Source organism: Dermacentor albipictus, unplaced genomic scaffold (genome assembly GCF_038994185.2).
Source record: "Dermacentor albipictus isolate Rhodes 1998 colony unplaced genomic scaffold, USDA_Dalb.pri_finalv2 scaffold_44, whole genome shotgun sequence".
NCBI classification, from domain to species: domain Eukaryota; kingdom Metazoa; phylum Arthropoda; class Arachnida; order Ixodida; family Ixodidae; genus Dermacentor; species Dermacentor albipictus.
In genome coordinates, this window is record NW_027225598.1 from 577,381 (window position 1) to 594,884 (window position 17,504).

Consider the following 17,504-nt stretch of genomic DNA (forward strand, 5'->3'; position numbering starts at 1 on the left):
TGGGTTCGTAAGTGACAGCTGCTCATATCAGAGAAAACGTGACACTCGGTATACGTGCGGACCTTACCTGTTCTGGTAGAGCCTGCAACAGCTGTGCCGAAAAGAGGCCCGTTCATCTTTTTCGGCTTGTCGGCTGGGCGTGTACTAAAGGAGCTGCTTAAGAAAGCAGCTGGTTGCGAGTGGCTCAAGCACGAGAGATGCGTCGTTGTGTGCAGGTCTTTTGGCGACATGGATATTTCCGACACGTGTTGATAAAGTGAGAACTCGCTTCCTTGTAGTCGGTTCCTCATATGAGCGTCACGACGCAACACTAAAGAGCCAGGGTGAGTTAATGAACATACTATTTTGCCATGGAAGTTTCTGTTAGCCTGGTCAGCCACTACTGCCGTCACTACACGCTTGCTTTTGAGAGCATTGAAAACGTTTTGGGTGAAAAAAAAATAACCTATGGGTACGTCGCTATACCTTTTCAGCAAAACTTGACTTTGCTTCGGTGTTGGTGCCGAAGTGCTTAAATTTTTTTCCGCCCTGTCGTGCGTGGTTACATCTGTCGCCTCGGCGGTGTCCATGAATTAGTCTATTCACTTTAGTCCGCGCATTTGAAACACGAGTTTAGCTTTTATTCACCTGTGTGCAACTTTATTCAATCCATTAGCAGGTAAATAAGTAACGTTCTCCCCTTTACGCTACGTAAGACCACGTGCTTATTTTGACGAAACGCTGAGTAAAAAAAAGGTTCGGATAATAGGCTATCATACACGGACATAGAAATGTGTGGTTTAACTGACCGAAGTAAAAGTGTGCGAATAGACAAACTAGACTCAATTGCGTTTAAGGTCTTCCTGCGGAATTATGGGCATTTCCTATATAAAAAACAATTATAAAGGGGATATCCACATGTTTGATGATAAGGGAACCTTTCGTGAAACGTTCAAAGAAGGCCATGGAACCGATAATATTTTGCACAGCCCCATAGCGATTGCGTGCCTGCTTGTGAAGACGGGAAGACCTCGACCACGTGACCCACGTGCCTGCGCGTCATGTTGTCTGGTGGTGGACGATCTTTGCTGCGACACTGTATCTAGGGTTGGCGGGCCTACTAGAGCGGGCCGATCCGGGAAAGTGTGCAAAGATAAAGCGCACTTTAGTCGACGAGACTGAATAATCAGATGCGCCGTGCCCCAAATCCTGGGAAAGCAAGGAGAAATGACTGCTTTATTTAAGGAATTTCGCTCCCTGATTACATACATTTGATGCATTGAGGATATTTAGGTAGTATGTGCTCAATCACTGACTTATTCCGTCGAAAATAAGACCAGCATCCAGGACACCTGTAGGGTTGTAAATATGGTAGGTATGTCTAGCGTGTACGCTGGAAAGCCCCTTGCTTTAAAATGACTTAATGGGCCGGTTTATCTTTAATGCGATACGTAGGTGACGCATACGTCAGAACATTAGAAGTCATACCAGTAAAGCGGATAAGCCATCTAACAGGGGCTCCTGAGGAAGTACGATTTCGGCCGAAAGTTTTCACGACTTCGTGCGGAGAGCAGGTGAAGTTTGATGGAGCTTTGTTCTGAAATAATGCGTTTCTGTTTTTGTTATTAGTGAGATGCTCTTAAGACAGCACGTGCTCAAAATTGGCATTCTCGCTTTAGAAACAGGAAGCGAAGTGTCCCAATTACATCATTTCTGTTAATGGCGATGGTCATGTCATCGTGCTTATTGGCGTCAAGCGTGGTTACATACATGTTGCACGCGTTTCTTGTTTTTAGGATTGCAGTCTGCGCCGTCAGAGGTCCTCGAGAATAATATCCAATGGATGCAGAGGAAGCCTGGCTCTACAAATCTTGATAAGTACAGAAGGACTGCGAGGGAAGAATGAGAAAATCTTTGGCCCTATTTTTATTTGCCAACGCATGGTACATACAGGTATTTACAAATATACGTACTTTTCTACGCACTTTACACTATTTTTACACATAGTCTCCATACCGGTCCTTACATTTGTCCCATCGCAGCACTAAATTTGAGGTGCGACTGTGCCATGTTGCTATCAGTCAGTGACACACGCGGCCTCCCCGAACGCCCATTGTCATGCAAGTCTTTGCGGCCTTTTGCAAACACACATCACCACCACTTCACACTCCTCAAAGCGATGCACCTTTCGCCATACGTGGGCTGCATTTTGGAATAAGGGAAATGAGCGCCCATTTAAACCCTGTAGGTTTAAATGGGCGCTCATCCCGTACTCCATAGAAAACGAATCACACTCCGTTGCTCATAAGCAGCGGACGTGTGAAGCAGAACCGCCATCTTCAACAACTGGCAGCAGCCCCGTGCCAAGGAGATACTGGCAGATAAATCACGGCCGGTCCTAGAAAGGTCCACCGCTGGGAAGGGGTATGTTGACTTCGCATTTACAGCCGTAATTTGGTCAAGAACAATAGGGGCAAAGGACTTTCTGATTCAACCCAGTATACTGCTCTCTGCATATAATTTACACCACCTTTAGTGTACATTCTGTATTATATTCATGAAAACAACCCTTACTAGATGCGACCACAGCGTTGCATCCTCTAACGAGTCAGATTTCATGAGCTCACCCCGCAGGCACATGTGCGCAGGAGTTCGAAGTCACGCAACGCTATTTTGTTGATACGAGGCAGCTTATACCCGCATGTCTCTGTGAGGCTGTGAGGAAACAGCTGCGGTCTTTTGTATCGAAACAAGGCCATGCCTTTATTTAGGTTTCATATAAGAATCTTGCCGTCAAGAGCATGGGCCGGAGTAACAGACAAAGCAACAGGCCGGCAATCTCCTAATCTGTACGAATTTAATTTCTGAGCTTAATATCGCAGATATAAACTGCACCGGAGCAGAGAGAAGGCACATGTCAACGGGTAATTGTGTTTTCTTTATTGCGGCGTTAGCATTCCTGCGGCGGAACTCAGAAATACTTTCCTTCGTACGTGATCTGTGCCATTCGTAGGCCGCCTTCATTCTTATTGCGTCCAGTTGCACGATTAACAGAATTTTTTTTCTCGCGATCGAAACTAGCGTGAGAGGCTTTTGGGAGTAGAGACCCTTGCTTTCTTTGTACATGAGTATAAAAGTACAAAATATTGTTTCCTATTTGGTGCGCAGGCAATTCCGGTTAGGGCAGGCGAGGAAATGTCGGAGTGCTCTAACCCCAAGCCATAGCCTTTGTGATCCTGTATTTTTTACTTCGCCCGTCTATTGCAGGCAGTCGAATGCAAAGACACATATACATGGCTGCTGCTTTATTAGGTAAGGAAGTTCCTGTAGTCTTTTTATATAAGTATTCTGACAATAATTTGTGCTATTATGCATGTGGTATAATGGCGTCTGTGTACACTTGAACCAACCTTTGTTTTATATTGTGTTCTTTTGTAGACGGCAAAATTCAGTATTTACCCTTTAATCCTATAGCTTCAAACACATATCTATAATGTATAGCTGCAAATATATCGAAACGTAAAGCTATAACTGTATCTGCTTCAAGTGTAAAGGAAATATAGTCCCTTAAGTGTGAAACGAAAACTAAAGGCACGATCTCCTGGTTTTCAGCCATGTGGACGTTTTTTCCGACTGGGAAGGTTCAATGTGCAGAAATGGTGAGATTCTTTTTAACGACCACCGGACAGTAGGCCAATGAAAGCTGCTGATGTTGGCTTCACGAATTTTATAAGTAAAGCTGTCTACGGATAACATTTGCTGCAAGAAAAAAAGTAAACGCTCTAATAATGACAATCGTGCAATGTGTAAGTGACATGTCTAAAAGAAAAAAAATTATTGTCACAGATTGATCCCACTTATCGAGCATGAGAAGTTGTACACCCTAATTACTTAGCATTTATTGAGTGCCGTAAATTTCCTGTCAATATACTTTACAAATCTGTCTTGAAACTAGGAATCGGATGTGGTGGCACTTGTTCACCAGTGAGCTTTCGGGAGAGAATTCGTGAATGAAATAATTGGAGTATTTAAATAGTGTAGAAGAAAAAACATATCTATTTCGCGAACTTGTAAATGGCTTTGAGATCCTTATTATTGGGAAAAGATCCTTAGCATTGGAAAAAGTATTATCGGTGAATAAAGTCTACTAACGGCCTCTTAACGTTAAGCTTTAAGAACCACCTCCAGGTTGTTCAGGAAACATGCTAATGTTAGTCAACGGAAACCGCCCATTACTATTGGCGTTTATTGATTTTTCGGTCTTCTGCATTGATCTTTGACAACCTATTTTGGTATTGCATCTAAAATAGGAAATATTTTAGTGCTACTTTGCCTATCGTTTGAACCCTTATTATCCGAAAAGCTTGTGGCTATCATAACATTTCGCCAGACACATGGTAAACCTTAAAAAAAGAAGAAGAGAAAAAGAAAGGAAAAGAAAGAAAAAAAATAACTGAATGAGTATATTTCAGAAAGAGGTAGAGGCTATGCCGGTATGTTTGTTATTTTCACAAGGCCGCCTATAGTGGTAAAGAACGGTCTATTGAAACTTCCTTGTTATTCGGCGATTTCTGCATGGCACACCAGTCGTTTGATAGAGCATTGGCGACCATTATCCAAATCAGATATTGCACAAAACGATTAAGGAGGAACAACTTGAGCGTTGAGCGTTCGCACAATGTTCCCCAGCACTTCTAATGAAAGACTAGGCCTCCTTTGAAAAATGGTGGATCAATTCTGTGGTCGACATTTGCAAGTACGTACACAGCCGGCTTCAGCATATTTGTTTCCCTTGCACTGTATATCGGTTAGGAAAGCAGGCATTTGGCAAAACGTGAAATATGTACGAAATCAAAGCGCACTTGCAGATGGACGAGTTATGCTGCCATCTGTAGCATTATGCGCAGATAATTCAAATGAACTTTTCACTGTGCTTGTAACAATTAGTTTCGCTATCTTTCTAAACTGAGCACGTGGAATAAATTAACAGAAAGCGCAAACTGCATACATATTGCATTTAGGGAAGTTGAGGTGCCTCAGCTGAGACACATATTGCCTCTATCGTAAAGGTAACCTGCATGATTACCTTTACGTTGCCTTTACCTACCCGCGTTGTTAAATTTGAAGGCTGCGCGTTACCTAGATTCATAAACACTAAACAAAGCTCTTCTTTCGAATTAACGAGGGAAACAACCTTCACAGTGTATTGCGATTTAGGTATTACGGATGGCGTAAGGAAACACAGAGAGAAACGCCAAACACCCGTCTCGTGAACAATAAGGCCGTTTGGACGCCCCGGAATATGTTGCCATTTCTCAAGTATTTATTGTACCATACTGAGGGCGGTGAATGAATTTGTAGTTCCATGCACCTGTTTGGAGGCACGTGCAACCTTTCTTCCGTAGGACGACGAGGGACACACAAGCAAGGCGGCACAAGAGCGGCGCATCATTTTCCACCTCACTCGCACAACTACAAGACCAACAAGAAGCTTTCCAGAATACGTTCCACAAGCTCAGCCCTGGCCACCACAAGCACCTCGCCCAAGAGAAAAGAGATAGTGCCATTTGGGTGCAACTAATTCTGATTAAAAACCAAGCATACAAAATTATGCGTTTTTTTATATCAAGAAGTATGCATATATACTGGAGTAGTGAAACAACCAGCAGCGAGGAAAGATGCAAGCGAGCATGGTAAATTGTGGCCTGTGTTATACACGTGGCAGCAAGTAAGTAACCGGTTACAATTACAATTGCTGCATTCAAAAGTGGTATTCATTATAGTTACAAATAACTGCTCCTCTTTAGTATTAGGGCATTACTCAAAAGTGATCGATTAATTCTACCTTACTTTTTCCCGAACTTTTCGTGGCATCGGCGAGATACCGCGAACGGAACGAGCTGGCCTGGCACTGTCAGTGCGGCCTCTGCAGCCCTTTATACATTACTTAACTTTACTAACTATTGCTATTGAAATATTTTATCCGTCATGCCCCCTCGTTCTTTGTCCTGAATACATCATCAGCGACATCGAAAGCTAACTCGGTGAGTGGGCTGGAAGGCAGGGCGGTGTCATAACGTACGAACGTGTCGCGAACAAGATTTTGTCGTTGCTCAGTATATGGGGCCGAATTAACAAAGCTTTTAGTTTTTAAGTGCTATTTTTAATTAGCTGATCGCTTTCGCTTTGTTCTACATCGCTATTGGCTTGCACGAACGCTTTTAGCGCAAGAACGTTTTGCGAATACGGGCCCTGGTTCCACTGTGACGCATAGCGTGTATGGTTATTGGAACATGAAGACGCCCCCGCTCAGATTAATGGAAAGCTGTAAACAACAGCAAAATAGGTGATATCGTGGCACCGGCTTCCTCACTGACCTTCCCTATAAGGAGACATTCAAGCACCGGATCAATTGGTCGACCATCATATCTGGTGGAGTCATGAACACAACAAAGTAAGGAAATTACATGTAATTGCTTACAGAAAAGAAGTAATTGGATAACAGTAAGTATTACAGAGTGAGACATGTTATGAATAAATTATGAGATAACCATAAATGTAGTATATTACAAGTAATTACTTAGGTGAGGTTCGTTATGCACATGTATGATTGTGGCGAGACGCCATCAGCAACAGTCTGAACGGGAACACCTGCACCGTCTTCAGTGACTCCAAAAAGCGGGTTGAGAACCTCACGCACTGCGTTCGATATATATATATATATATATATATATATAGTATTGGTGCTGAACTATCGCACCGCAATTACAAGGTCAAACCGCTGTCCCTGGACGCAAATACCGAGCTTCATATCACATCGGCATACTGCATGTATTCCATAAAGACATCTTATTGCATAAGCAAGAGGAAAATTTGGCATCGCCAGCATGAAACCAGAGAGCGGGTAGGCCGAGGACTTGACAGCGGCGGTTATGTCCATCTATCTTGCCATTCTTGCGTCCACGGGTGGCCGGTTTTTATTTAGTATTACCAACTAGCATAGTCAAACACATGGCATCTTCTTGCATTGGAGTTTTCTAACAGACGCTCTGGCACCGAGGGGGTAAGGGGATACGGATTATTCAGCTGGCCTTCAACATGGCTTCGTCTAGTACATGGGGCAAATATAGCTTGCGTAAGTATAGTTTGTTGGGAGATCAAATACTTGTAAATAGTTTTATCTCTATTACATATATTGTATTATGGTTTATTAAACTTCTGCGCAACCAAACGAATAAAACGGAACAATATGAATGGCGTATTTTCTCGGACTTGTCTGCGGTGTAAGTCTAAGCTTGTGCAGTTTTCATGTAGTTATGTCTTGTGTTTTTGTAGATACGTGGTATGAAATCGACTCCAAAACCGTGCTTCGTTACGTTTTCTCGGACAATTATAGGTACGTGGAATACGTTAAGCGATTTAGCATGCTTATGTTCTGTGGCATACTGGACTCATGTGCAGAACTTCGTGTTCATGCTGTATGACTTTATTCAGTCTTTCGTGAGATATCAAAACTTCATTTTGCCTGCCAAGCAATGCGAAGTAGCCGGTGCCATCTGAAGGGGCCAACTTCCTTTAGTATTTTCAAGTAGATAAAAGTAAAGATAAAGAAACGCACTGTGATAGCTGATATTGTAGTTTTTTCCTGAAACATTAGAGTAACTCGCTGCTGTCGTTTACGGTTGATACAAACGTTCATTCGGATGTGAATGCTTAAGGTACATAAACACTTCTTGATCTTCATAAAGAACACATTTTAATTCCGTTTTATCAAAGTATAAACCACTGCAATAGCTGGAGGTCAGCCAGATTCGTATAGAAGGCCTTTGCAATCTTACAGTAAGATTGTAAGTATAATTTTTGCTGCATTTCTATATGCATTGCGAACAGTTCCTGGCTTAAACGATGCCAGCTTTGTAAATTCGTAACCTAAAGGAAACGTGCTTCATAACAATAAGTACATACAGGCTCGTGCGATTGCTTGTTGCGACCCGTAGAGCACCAGTGAAATCAGTGCAGCGAATGCGGCCGCGCATCAAAGCAAGCCGGTACAGGTGATGGCCAGGTTGAAAGGCGTGGCTTCGTGTCTTCCGCTAAACTGTTGGGGCGTGCCAGGTTCACACTGCTGTGAAGCGAACTTCGCTCCCACAAGCGTATGGTTGCGTCTGTGAAGCCAGGCACCGTACGTAAATGGTTGGTGAATTCCCCACACTAAGGCCAAATGATCCTGCATCAACATGCTATTCTATAAGACAAAAAGATATAGCTTCATTTGTAACTTCTTACGGTAACGACAGCGTTGTTAGCTAATTATTTTTATTCATATGGGTTTCACCTGACACAAATATTTGCAGGCGTATATGTAGTTCGTTCGGCTTAAAGTGGTTAAAACGCTCGTTCTTCTTTAATCTTCGCGGTGAGAATATGCGGCTACAAGCGAAGTTTTACTAAAGCCAACACGTGCTTGGTGGACCCTGCAACAAGTACTTGGCAACACATCCAGGTAGCACCGCACTTGCACAGGTTTCTTTTATTGCGCGGCCGCACTGCGCTACTCTGAGAGCGTGGTACAGCGTGGCCACGCGATTTCCTGCCCACTCTAAATGTAGATGAAGGTGAAGTAGGTCTGAAACTTTACGTTGCAAACTGCCGAAAAGAGAAACATTTATTGCGATTTATATTTTGCAGAACTTTTCAGCGTATTTAGCTCCTAGCTGACATCAATCAATCAATATTTATTTTTCACAAAACAAATACAGGATGGGTATAAGTACACATTCGGAGGTCCCGAAGTAACAACTGTCGGGGGGACCTCCTAACAAAACACGAAAAGGGGATAGTAAGATCGTGGCAAACAGTGAGTCATGTCATATATTATACAGTTTCTACATCGGAAATAAACGATAAGATAGAAAAAAAATCTGTTAACAATATCACAAGTATATTCACAGAATTAAAAAGAAGAAAAATAATTGAAGAAATCTTAAAAATAACATGCAACAATTCAAACGAGGATGAATGGCACGTAAAGCTAACAACTACGAGAAGTATCAATTAAGGCAAGATTTAGTAACTCGGTAATTGAAAAGTACATTGCGTAATGGTAAAGTGAACAACATCTAATTAATTCTAGGTTTGGTAAATTATGCTATGCCTCAGATAAAGTGTTAAATGATAATACTTTAGATGTCTTCATGTCAGATGGTATAGAATTCCAAACAGAAATGCCTGAAAACGCGACGGTAAATTTCCCATAGTTAGTTCTTGCTTTTGGAAGAAGAAGATTGAGTTGTGCTGAAAATCTTGTGTTGTTATAATTGATGAGGCTAGAGCGATTAAAACCTGGAATATTAAACTCGGTATTTATAAGACGAAACATAAGTAGCGACAGCTTATGGTTGAATAACATGCGTAAAGGTAACACATTTAGGGAACAGAATATTGGAGCATAGGGAGATGTATGCGATTGGAATGCAATTAATCGTAATGCCTGCTTTTGCAAAACTTCTAACTGATGAAGATGTGTGGTATATGTATTACCCCAAGACGACAGGCAGTATGAGAGATAACTGTGAATATACGCGTAATATAAAGACATGAGAATGGTTTGCTGAAAAAAAGAGCGAGCTTTTATTATGATGTGAATACCAAATGAGATTTCTTGAATAAGTGATTGAATATGGCACTGGAACTTTAGGTTTTCATCTAGTACTGCACCAGGAAATTTAGTAGACGTGGATCTTGCAAATACATTATTATTTAGAGACACTACAATAGAGTCAATGTGCAAAGTTTTTGAAGAATGGAATACCATAATTGTTGTCTTAGATGGGTTAATGGTTAGCTTGTTTTTTACACACCATGAATGAACATTCGTTAGGTCAGCGTTAAGTTTATCCTGCAATGCAAATAAATTTTTATCAGATGCGAAAATAGTGGTGTCATCAGCGTAAAGAAGGCAGTGCGCATGTGTTAATATTTCTGGCAAGTCATTAATGAATATGAGAAAAAGTGCTATGTGATTGCTAGCCATCGTCCTATCTAAAACTTATGATATCGACTGGCTTTATCAGCTTGGACGCTCTCAAGCGCAGTAAAAAAGAATCACCTACAATTACGATAAACCCTAATGTGAAATTTCAGTGCCGCTCCTCACCTGTTTTCATTTAGCAATATACAGGCTGAGGCGCACAATCTGCCTCGTGCGGCACACTGCACACGGAGCGAACTGTGACGAGACTGCCTCACTAATAAGGAAATTGCGGCAGGCAGCACGTGGGTGACGCTTGAGCGCGATTGACAGCAGCCGCCACAGACAGACCTCCGTTCATGCAGCACTTTGTCTCCAAATGTGGTATCGGTGAACGCGCCTGCCGCATGCCATCGCTCAACAGACGACGGCGCGCTACTCTGGCGCCATATTGTAGCTGTCATCGCTGCAGAGGCCGTCTTGCGCGCAAGTACGCTTTTGTACTAACACTTTTGCCACACGAAGGCTTTCCCCCTCATGCTTCCGTTGCACCCTCCTCCTCCGATTTCGTCCTCGCACTTTCTTCGCTTTCGCCGTCTTTCATTCCCCGTTGTGCTCCGCGTTCGCCCTTCCCTCCTTCGCTGTGCGCGTTCGCTTGGTAACGCCGACGCCGATGCTCAACGCAGGAACGAGCGCCTACGAGCTGCGCTCTAAAACACATCAGTGATATTAACCGCGTTGACGAAGAGGAGGAAAAACAGAAGAAAAGATAACGTACGGCTAGCTGACTGCAGTGTAATTACATAGGGGTAAGGGAACACTGATAAAACCAGACCAGAAAGTAAATGAAAAGAAAGAGAAAGCCATCAAAAAAAAGAAGAAACATTCATCAGGCCTTTCCCTTTGTTAAAAAGGACGAGCAAAGCTTTGGTGTTTTACCTCAATCGACGGATTTATTAGTATATAGGTATTCTTCTTCTTCTTCTTCTTCTTCTGTTTCTTATTCTTCTTCTTTTTATTATTATCGAAGGACACAGACAACGAATACATCTTTTGACTGTGGAGTGATTTATTCTTATTCTTTTATGAAGCAGTAACGCGTGAAAGTACCGCTGCAAGGCAGACGACAATTCCACAATATTTACAAGTTCACTGTGAACTAAGTAATCAAGAAATGTAGACGAAACTCGGCGTAATTTTACAGTCTTCTTAGCGACTGGTTGTCGTATAATTTCTTTCGGGATAGTTTCGAGAATATGAGAGTTACAACAGTTTTCTGTAACCATACTGCCTCCGTAGATGAACATGTATTGACAGGAGACAGTTCTGTAACGTTTACGACTTCACTGTGAACTAACCAATTAAGTAAATGAAACTCAGCGTAATGATAGAGCCGTCTTAGCAGCCAATTTCAGCATAAATGTATCCAAGATAGCGCATTAGATTGAGAGCTACAGAGCATTTGCAAGAAACTAGAGACAAACATTTTTCGTGTCGATGCGACGTGCAGACGGATGGACATCGGCCACCGCTGGAGGGCAGCGATGTACAGCTTCGCTGTAGAAAACGTCAGAATGAATGCATGAATAGGATTTATTGATAGGAAAGACAGAGAGGTCGAGCTGAGCTAGTGCGCTCAAGTCTGCTACTCTGCACTGGGGAAGAGGGAAGGGGAATGAAAGTATTGGGATGGATGATAATGATAAGAGCAGTGGTGAGTGCTTATGTACATGAGACAGCCGCTCGTCGAGCTTGGTGTCCTGCAGGAAATTCAACAATACTTTTATTGCACGTCAGCATTTATGTGGTGGTGAGTAGGGCAATCTGCCGTCACTAGTTAGCTTTGTCATGGCATGAGACTCTTCGTCAGTTAGCAAAGTAGTGTCAGCAAAGAAAAGTAAATTTTGTCGATTTACCCCGATTTAAGCAGCTACGCATCATATACAGATTTAATAAGGTATGCCGCAGACTGCATTTACGACACAATCGTTGTGAAACCTTTCAGTTATGAAGTGATTTATATATAGGAAGGTACAATGACCTATTAGGTGGACACAATTTGATCTTGCCCTGGGTTGTATGCGCACACCCTCTATATCAAAGTGGAGATGTTATTCTTATCGGCCTTCTTGCCATCTAGATTTTCGTTGCTTTTGCTTGAAGGAAAGGGCACTTGAATAAGAGGGAGTATTGGTCAGAATTGGCTACGAAAATAGAACGCGGCAGCATTCATCCACGCTTTAAGAACAGTTTAGTTGCTGACACTCACCACCGAGCGCAACGAGATTTCTTTCGCAACCGCGTTATGAATGGGTCTCCTTGCTGCAGCCGTGAATCGTGGCCTTCGTGTCTGCACCGAAGTGCCTTTCGCTATGGTATGCTACTGTAATATCGGAAGCCACTGTTCCCCGCTGCCAGTTACAGGCGCTCACCACGGCATCAGCAGGGGTGCTGCAACATGGAAACCCACCAAAAGTGCAGCAGTGAACAATATCCGCTTACACTCGGCCATGCGCGGCAGTGCCTAAACTTTACGTACACCACTGTCTCCTCGATTGTGAAGTAGCCTTGGGATATCAGTGCAGTTATTCTGTCACTTCCGTTCAATCACTTCGTTGCTCGTCTAACGCTGTCGTGCACTCGAGAAAGAGAGTGAAATGGTGTGGGGTGAGGCATAGAGGTTAATCGGTAGAGATTCTGGTTTGCTTCTCGAGCGTGACTCATAACTGGTGCCAGAAGACGAAAAGCTGCCTCCAGCACTTTCTGTCCGTCGACAATGTCAAGACGCGGTGGACTGCGGCGCCGATTTGCTGAAAACAATGCATGCTGGGCTCGATACGGTTGACGGTGCCTCCTCTTGTTTCAACCTTTATATTTCGTTGATCGTCCAACTGATGACGTCACGATGACGAGTACATGGAGTTGTACATAGCAAAGGCTGTAGCGAAGAGAATGCGGTTGGACGGTGCTGACGTAGATGCTCGCCGTAGAAGTGAATATTAGCGTGACACACGCTATTTACGTAGCACTATTAGCGTCTATTTAGGTGACTGTAAAAGTGACACATTGACGGAAGCAGTGCGTGATGACAATGTTCTAGCCATTATTCCACAGGCGCGTGTACTGCATGAGAAAATATTGCATGGCTGCACTCCTTCGCATCTGCAACATATCTTTTTCAGGTGATAGGCACAACCACAGTGTGCACGTTTAACCCAATGCACTACCTACGCAATTGGCCTATATCAGAACGGAAAGAGAGAGAGAAAGCACTTTATTTGCTCCCGTCAGGTAGCATGGGTGATCGGGGTGAGACGCAGCTCCTCCGTTCATCGTCTACCTCCCTCCTAGACATCGGCCGGAATTAGTTGGCTTCCGGCGGGGGCCTGGGCTCGACCGATGACTTGTTTTTGGGCTTGTTCTTCCTGGCTACGAAGGGAGGATTCGCATGACTCTTCATTTCCGTATAGACCGTTTAGTGCTGGGCAAGCCCAGAGCATGTGATTTAAGGTCGCTATACCTTCACAGTTTTTGCATTTGGAAGAGTGCACCTCAGGATGGCATTTGTGTAGGATATACGGGTTTGGGAAGGTATCCGTTTGCAGTTTTCGCCAGATTACTTCTTCCTTCTGTGTGAGAGATCTATGGGGGGAGGGAGGGTTCTCCTGCCCATTCTATAGTTTTCTAGAATTTCTCTGTATGTGGTTAGGTCTCGCTGCCTGGGCTGGGGCCCGGTGCGTTAGTCCTCGTGCGACCTCGTTGGCGATCTCGTTCCCTGCGAGTCCACTATGGGCCGGCGCCCAAATTATTCTAATTAGGTTGTTGGGTACGTTCTCCTTGCCTAAATTTTGCCTGCCTCTTTGGACACCTTGCCGGTGTCAGAGGCTTTGATTGCAGTTTTAAAATAGGTGATAAATATTCTGGTTGATGGGTTTGCGATTGCCAGGGCAATCGCCGCCATCTCTGCCTCCCCTGGTGAAGATTGTCTCACGCTACAGCTCGAGATAGGCTCGCCTTTGTCGCTCACTACTACTGCAGCGTAGTGCCCTTCTGGGTACTCTGCCTCATCGGTGTACACTACACCTTGTTTTTGGAGGAGGGAGCTTTGGAGTCTTTGGACTCTGCTTCTCCTGCGTTTCTCGTTGTGTATGGGGTGTATGTTTCTTGGGAGGCGGGGGGGTATGCTTAACCTGCTGGTAATTTCTTTGGGGATTGTGGTTATCCCTTCACGTGATTCTGGGCTCTGGTAGCCCAGTTTCCTAAGGATGGATCTGCCCTTTGTGCTGCCAGTTAATCTGACGTATTGTGCCGTGAGTTTCGCCTCGCACATTTCCTCTAGGGTGTTTGACACTCCTAGTTTGAGGATCGTCCCGGTTGATGTGCACGGTGGTAAACCTAGGGCTGTTTTGACACCTTTCCTGATAAGGATGTCTACCTTATCTCTCTCTGCTTTAGCTGCCTTTGGGTGCGGGATAGCGTGGGTGATTAGGCTAATGATGAAAGAGTGGACAAGCCTAAGTAGGTTCGCGTCCTTCATCCCCACATTTTTGTTTGCTATCCGCTTGAGAAGCCTGCAAGTTTGATTGGTCGTGGCTTCTAGTCTGTTTATCGTTTCGGTGTTTCTCCCATTTTCTTGTATCCATATACCCAGTATCCTGATCTTGCCCACCCTTGGGACCGGGGTGTTGTTGACCAGAAGCTGGATATTGACCTGCTGCTTGCGCATGATTAGCATCTCCGATTTTTCCGGCGAGCATTTTAGCCCTATTAGTCTCAGATAGCTTTCCGTTTCCCAGATTTCCCTTTGTAGGATGTGGCCGTTGGTCCCGCCTCTGTCGACCCAGAGGGTGAGGTCGTAAGCGTAGAGAGTGTGGGAGAGGCCCTCTAGCATTCTGAGTCTTTCGGGCAGCCCGATCATTGCAATGTTAAAAAGGGTAGGGTAGAGCACCGATCCCTGCGGTGTTTCCGTGTTGCTTAGCTTAATGTTTTCTCTTATTGTGCCCCCAATTTATATGTTCACAGTTCGGCCCGTGAGGAAGCTTTTGATATAGTTGTATAGCTTGCTTGCTACATTTAGGTGATTGATGTGTGACAGGATCGCTTTGTGTTTGACGTTGTCAAACGCTTTGCTGACGTCCAGTTCCCCTATGACTCTCGAGTCACTAGTCTTCCTTTCCAATACTTGTTCTTTGAGTTGTAGCATGACATCGTTTCTGGATAGTTGTTGTCTGAATCCAACCATGCTGTCTGGGTCGAGTTCCTTACTTTCCAAGTATCCGTTGAGCCTGTTCTGTATGACGTGCTCCATGAGCTTGCCTACACAGGAGGTTAACGTTATTGGCCTAAGGTTCTCTAGTTTGAGTTCTTTCCCTGGTTTGGGGATGATGACTAGATTTGGTTTCTTCCACTCCACATGTATGTCCTCCAGCTCCCAACACTTTTGCATTAACGGAAAAGGCTGTAACGTTTCATTGCCAAAGTACAATAAATCAGTCACCGTGTCATTGTCACCAGTGTTGTCGCGATCATCTTGGCATCGCCTTGCTGTTGTCATCACCCACGTGCTCACGTGACGACAAGACATGAAAGTTAGTAGCCCTATACTGAATTTACAGAAGTCTAAAATATACCCAAAAGCGACGCGGCTATTGACGAATGTGCTAATAACATGGAAAGTGTGTACGACTTCTCGTCGCAAATGTGCAGAACGCAACCATTCGCCTTAGACAGCAATATTAAAAAAAAGGTCCACTTTACCTAGCTTGTTGCTAAGTTTTGCGCCGCTGGCGCTGTCCGCTGCGACAGAGGTGAACGAGAGAGAGAGAGAGAGCACGCGAGACCGAGTTACTCAGTTTCGCACCATTGTCTCCAAAGTCGCAGTTCGTAGGTAAAGTCCTTCGCAGTGGCCCAAAAGGTGCTCCTTTAGTTGAAGTGCGCCAATGAGAAAGGAGTGTTCGGTGAAAGTGCACAAAGCACGGTTTCCTGCACTACCAGGTGGCGCTGCTCTTCACGCATGATGCCTACAATCACAGGGCTCCAATCAGGACTCGATGGCAACGAAAGGTCAGTGGGACGCCTCGCATTGGGCGCTCATTGGAAGACTGCGAATGAAGCTGTGCTGGAGGATATAGGATGGGCAAATTTTGAACTGAGGGAAGCTCGGAATGAAATTGATTTTGAAGAAACATTGAGGAATATGAAGTTATGTAAATGGATTGCGAATGTCTTCAGGTATTTGCACAGGAAAAACATTGATTCACAGTCGAGGAAAAAAAAAAGGAAGCTTACCAGGAAGTGTGCGACCGCTATAATGAGCAGCTTGGCAACAATGAACGTCAACCGAAAATTCAGAGAGGTTGAGACAATCTCGTGGGTGACGGCAATAGAAAAAAAAACCTGCTATGAGTAACTGCCTAAGAGGAACAAACCACAGGAAAGAAACAATTTATGATAACTCAAAGGGCAGCTCCTTACTTTTCAAAGAGAGACCAGGATGACTTAGAACGCGTAGTTATAAGGTGAGGTACACCATGGAAGAAGGAGCATTTCCTTGCTGCGGTAAAGCTGGGAAATGATGGATCATGTTTTATTAGAATGTAAAGATACCTATGTAGCTGTTGTTTAGGCTCCTCTGGCCTCATCGAAGCCATTGTTTTCAGGGACAGGATGAAGAAAGCAAACATGTACGCAATAGAGATTAGTAAGATGCGATTGGAGGTTTGTTGGTAGAAAAGTAGGGAGACCACAAGCAACGGAAGCACACAAAAGCAAAGTTCCCAGTATTGGTTAAGAAAGTCTCATGCTGGGAGTTCTTTATTTTGTGTTTTTTTGTTTTCATGAAATATAGGCAGGACATAAGGCAAATGAAGAAAAAAAGCTTCGTGGCGCAACCAATCACCTCATTTCAAAGGGGACGCTAATAGCATCCATCCATCCATCCATCCATCCATCCATCCATCCATCCATCCATCCATCCATCCATCCATCCATCCATCCGTCCGTCCGTCCGTCCGTCCGTCCGTCCGTCCGTCCGTCCGTCCGCCCGTCCGTCCGTCCATCCATCCGTCCGTCCGTCCGTCCGTCCGTCCGTCCGTCCGTCCGTCCGTCCATCCATCCATCCATCCATCCATCCATCCATCCATCCATCCATCCATCCATCCACCCACCCACCCACCCATCCATCCATCCATCCACCCATCCATCCATCCATCCATCCATCCATCCATCCATCCATCCATCCATCCATCCATCCATCCATCCATCCGTCCGTCCGTCCGTCCGTCCGTCCGTCCGTCCGTCCGTCCGTCCATCCATCCATCCATCCATCCATCCATCCATCCATCCATCCATCCATCCATCCATCCATCCATCCATCCATCCATCCATCCATCCATCCATCCATCCATCCATGCATGCATGCATGCATGCATGCATGGGCGGCGAAGCCTATTGATTGCGGCGTAGTATTGCAGAAGTTTTATCCCGTCTCGTTCACCGAACTGTTGCCGCCGTTGTGATGCCGTCATGGCCGTTTGATCGTAGTCATTTCTGCTTC

General features: G+C 44.4%; 1 long non-coding RNA gene across 2 annotated transcripts; it reads left to right on the top strand.

The window, feature by feature from the left end:
• The first annotated feature begins 147 nt into the window (after positions 1–147).
• LOC139052930 (uncharacterized) lies at positions 148–5,587 on the top strand. 2 transcript variants are annotated; one of them, XR_011510123.1, is made up of 5 exons: positions 148–323; positions 1,776–1,932; positions 3,247–3,291; positions 3,592–3,638; positions 5,385–5,587. It is a non-coding gene; the product is annotated as an uncharacterized lncRNA (long non-coding RNA). The 2 variants fall into 2 exon arrangements; XR_011510122.1 differs by lacking the exons at positions 148–323; positions 1,776–1,932 and adding an exon at positions 2,751–2,903.
• The last annotated feature ends 11,917 nt before the right edge of the window (positions 5,588–17,504 follow it).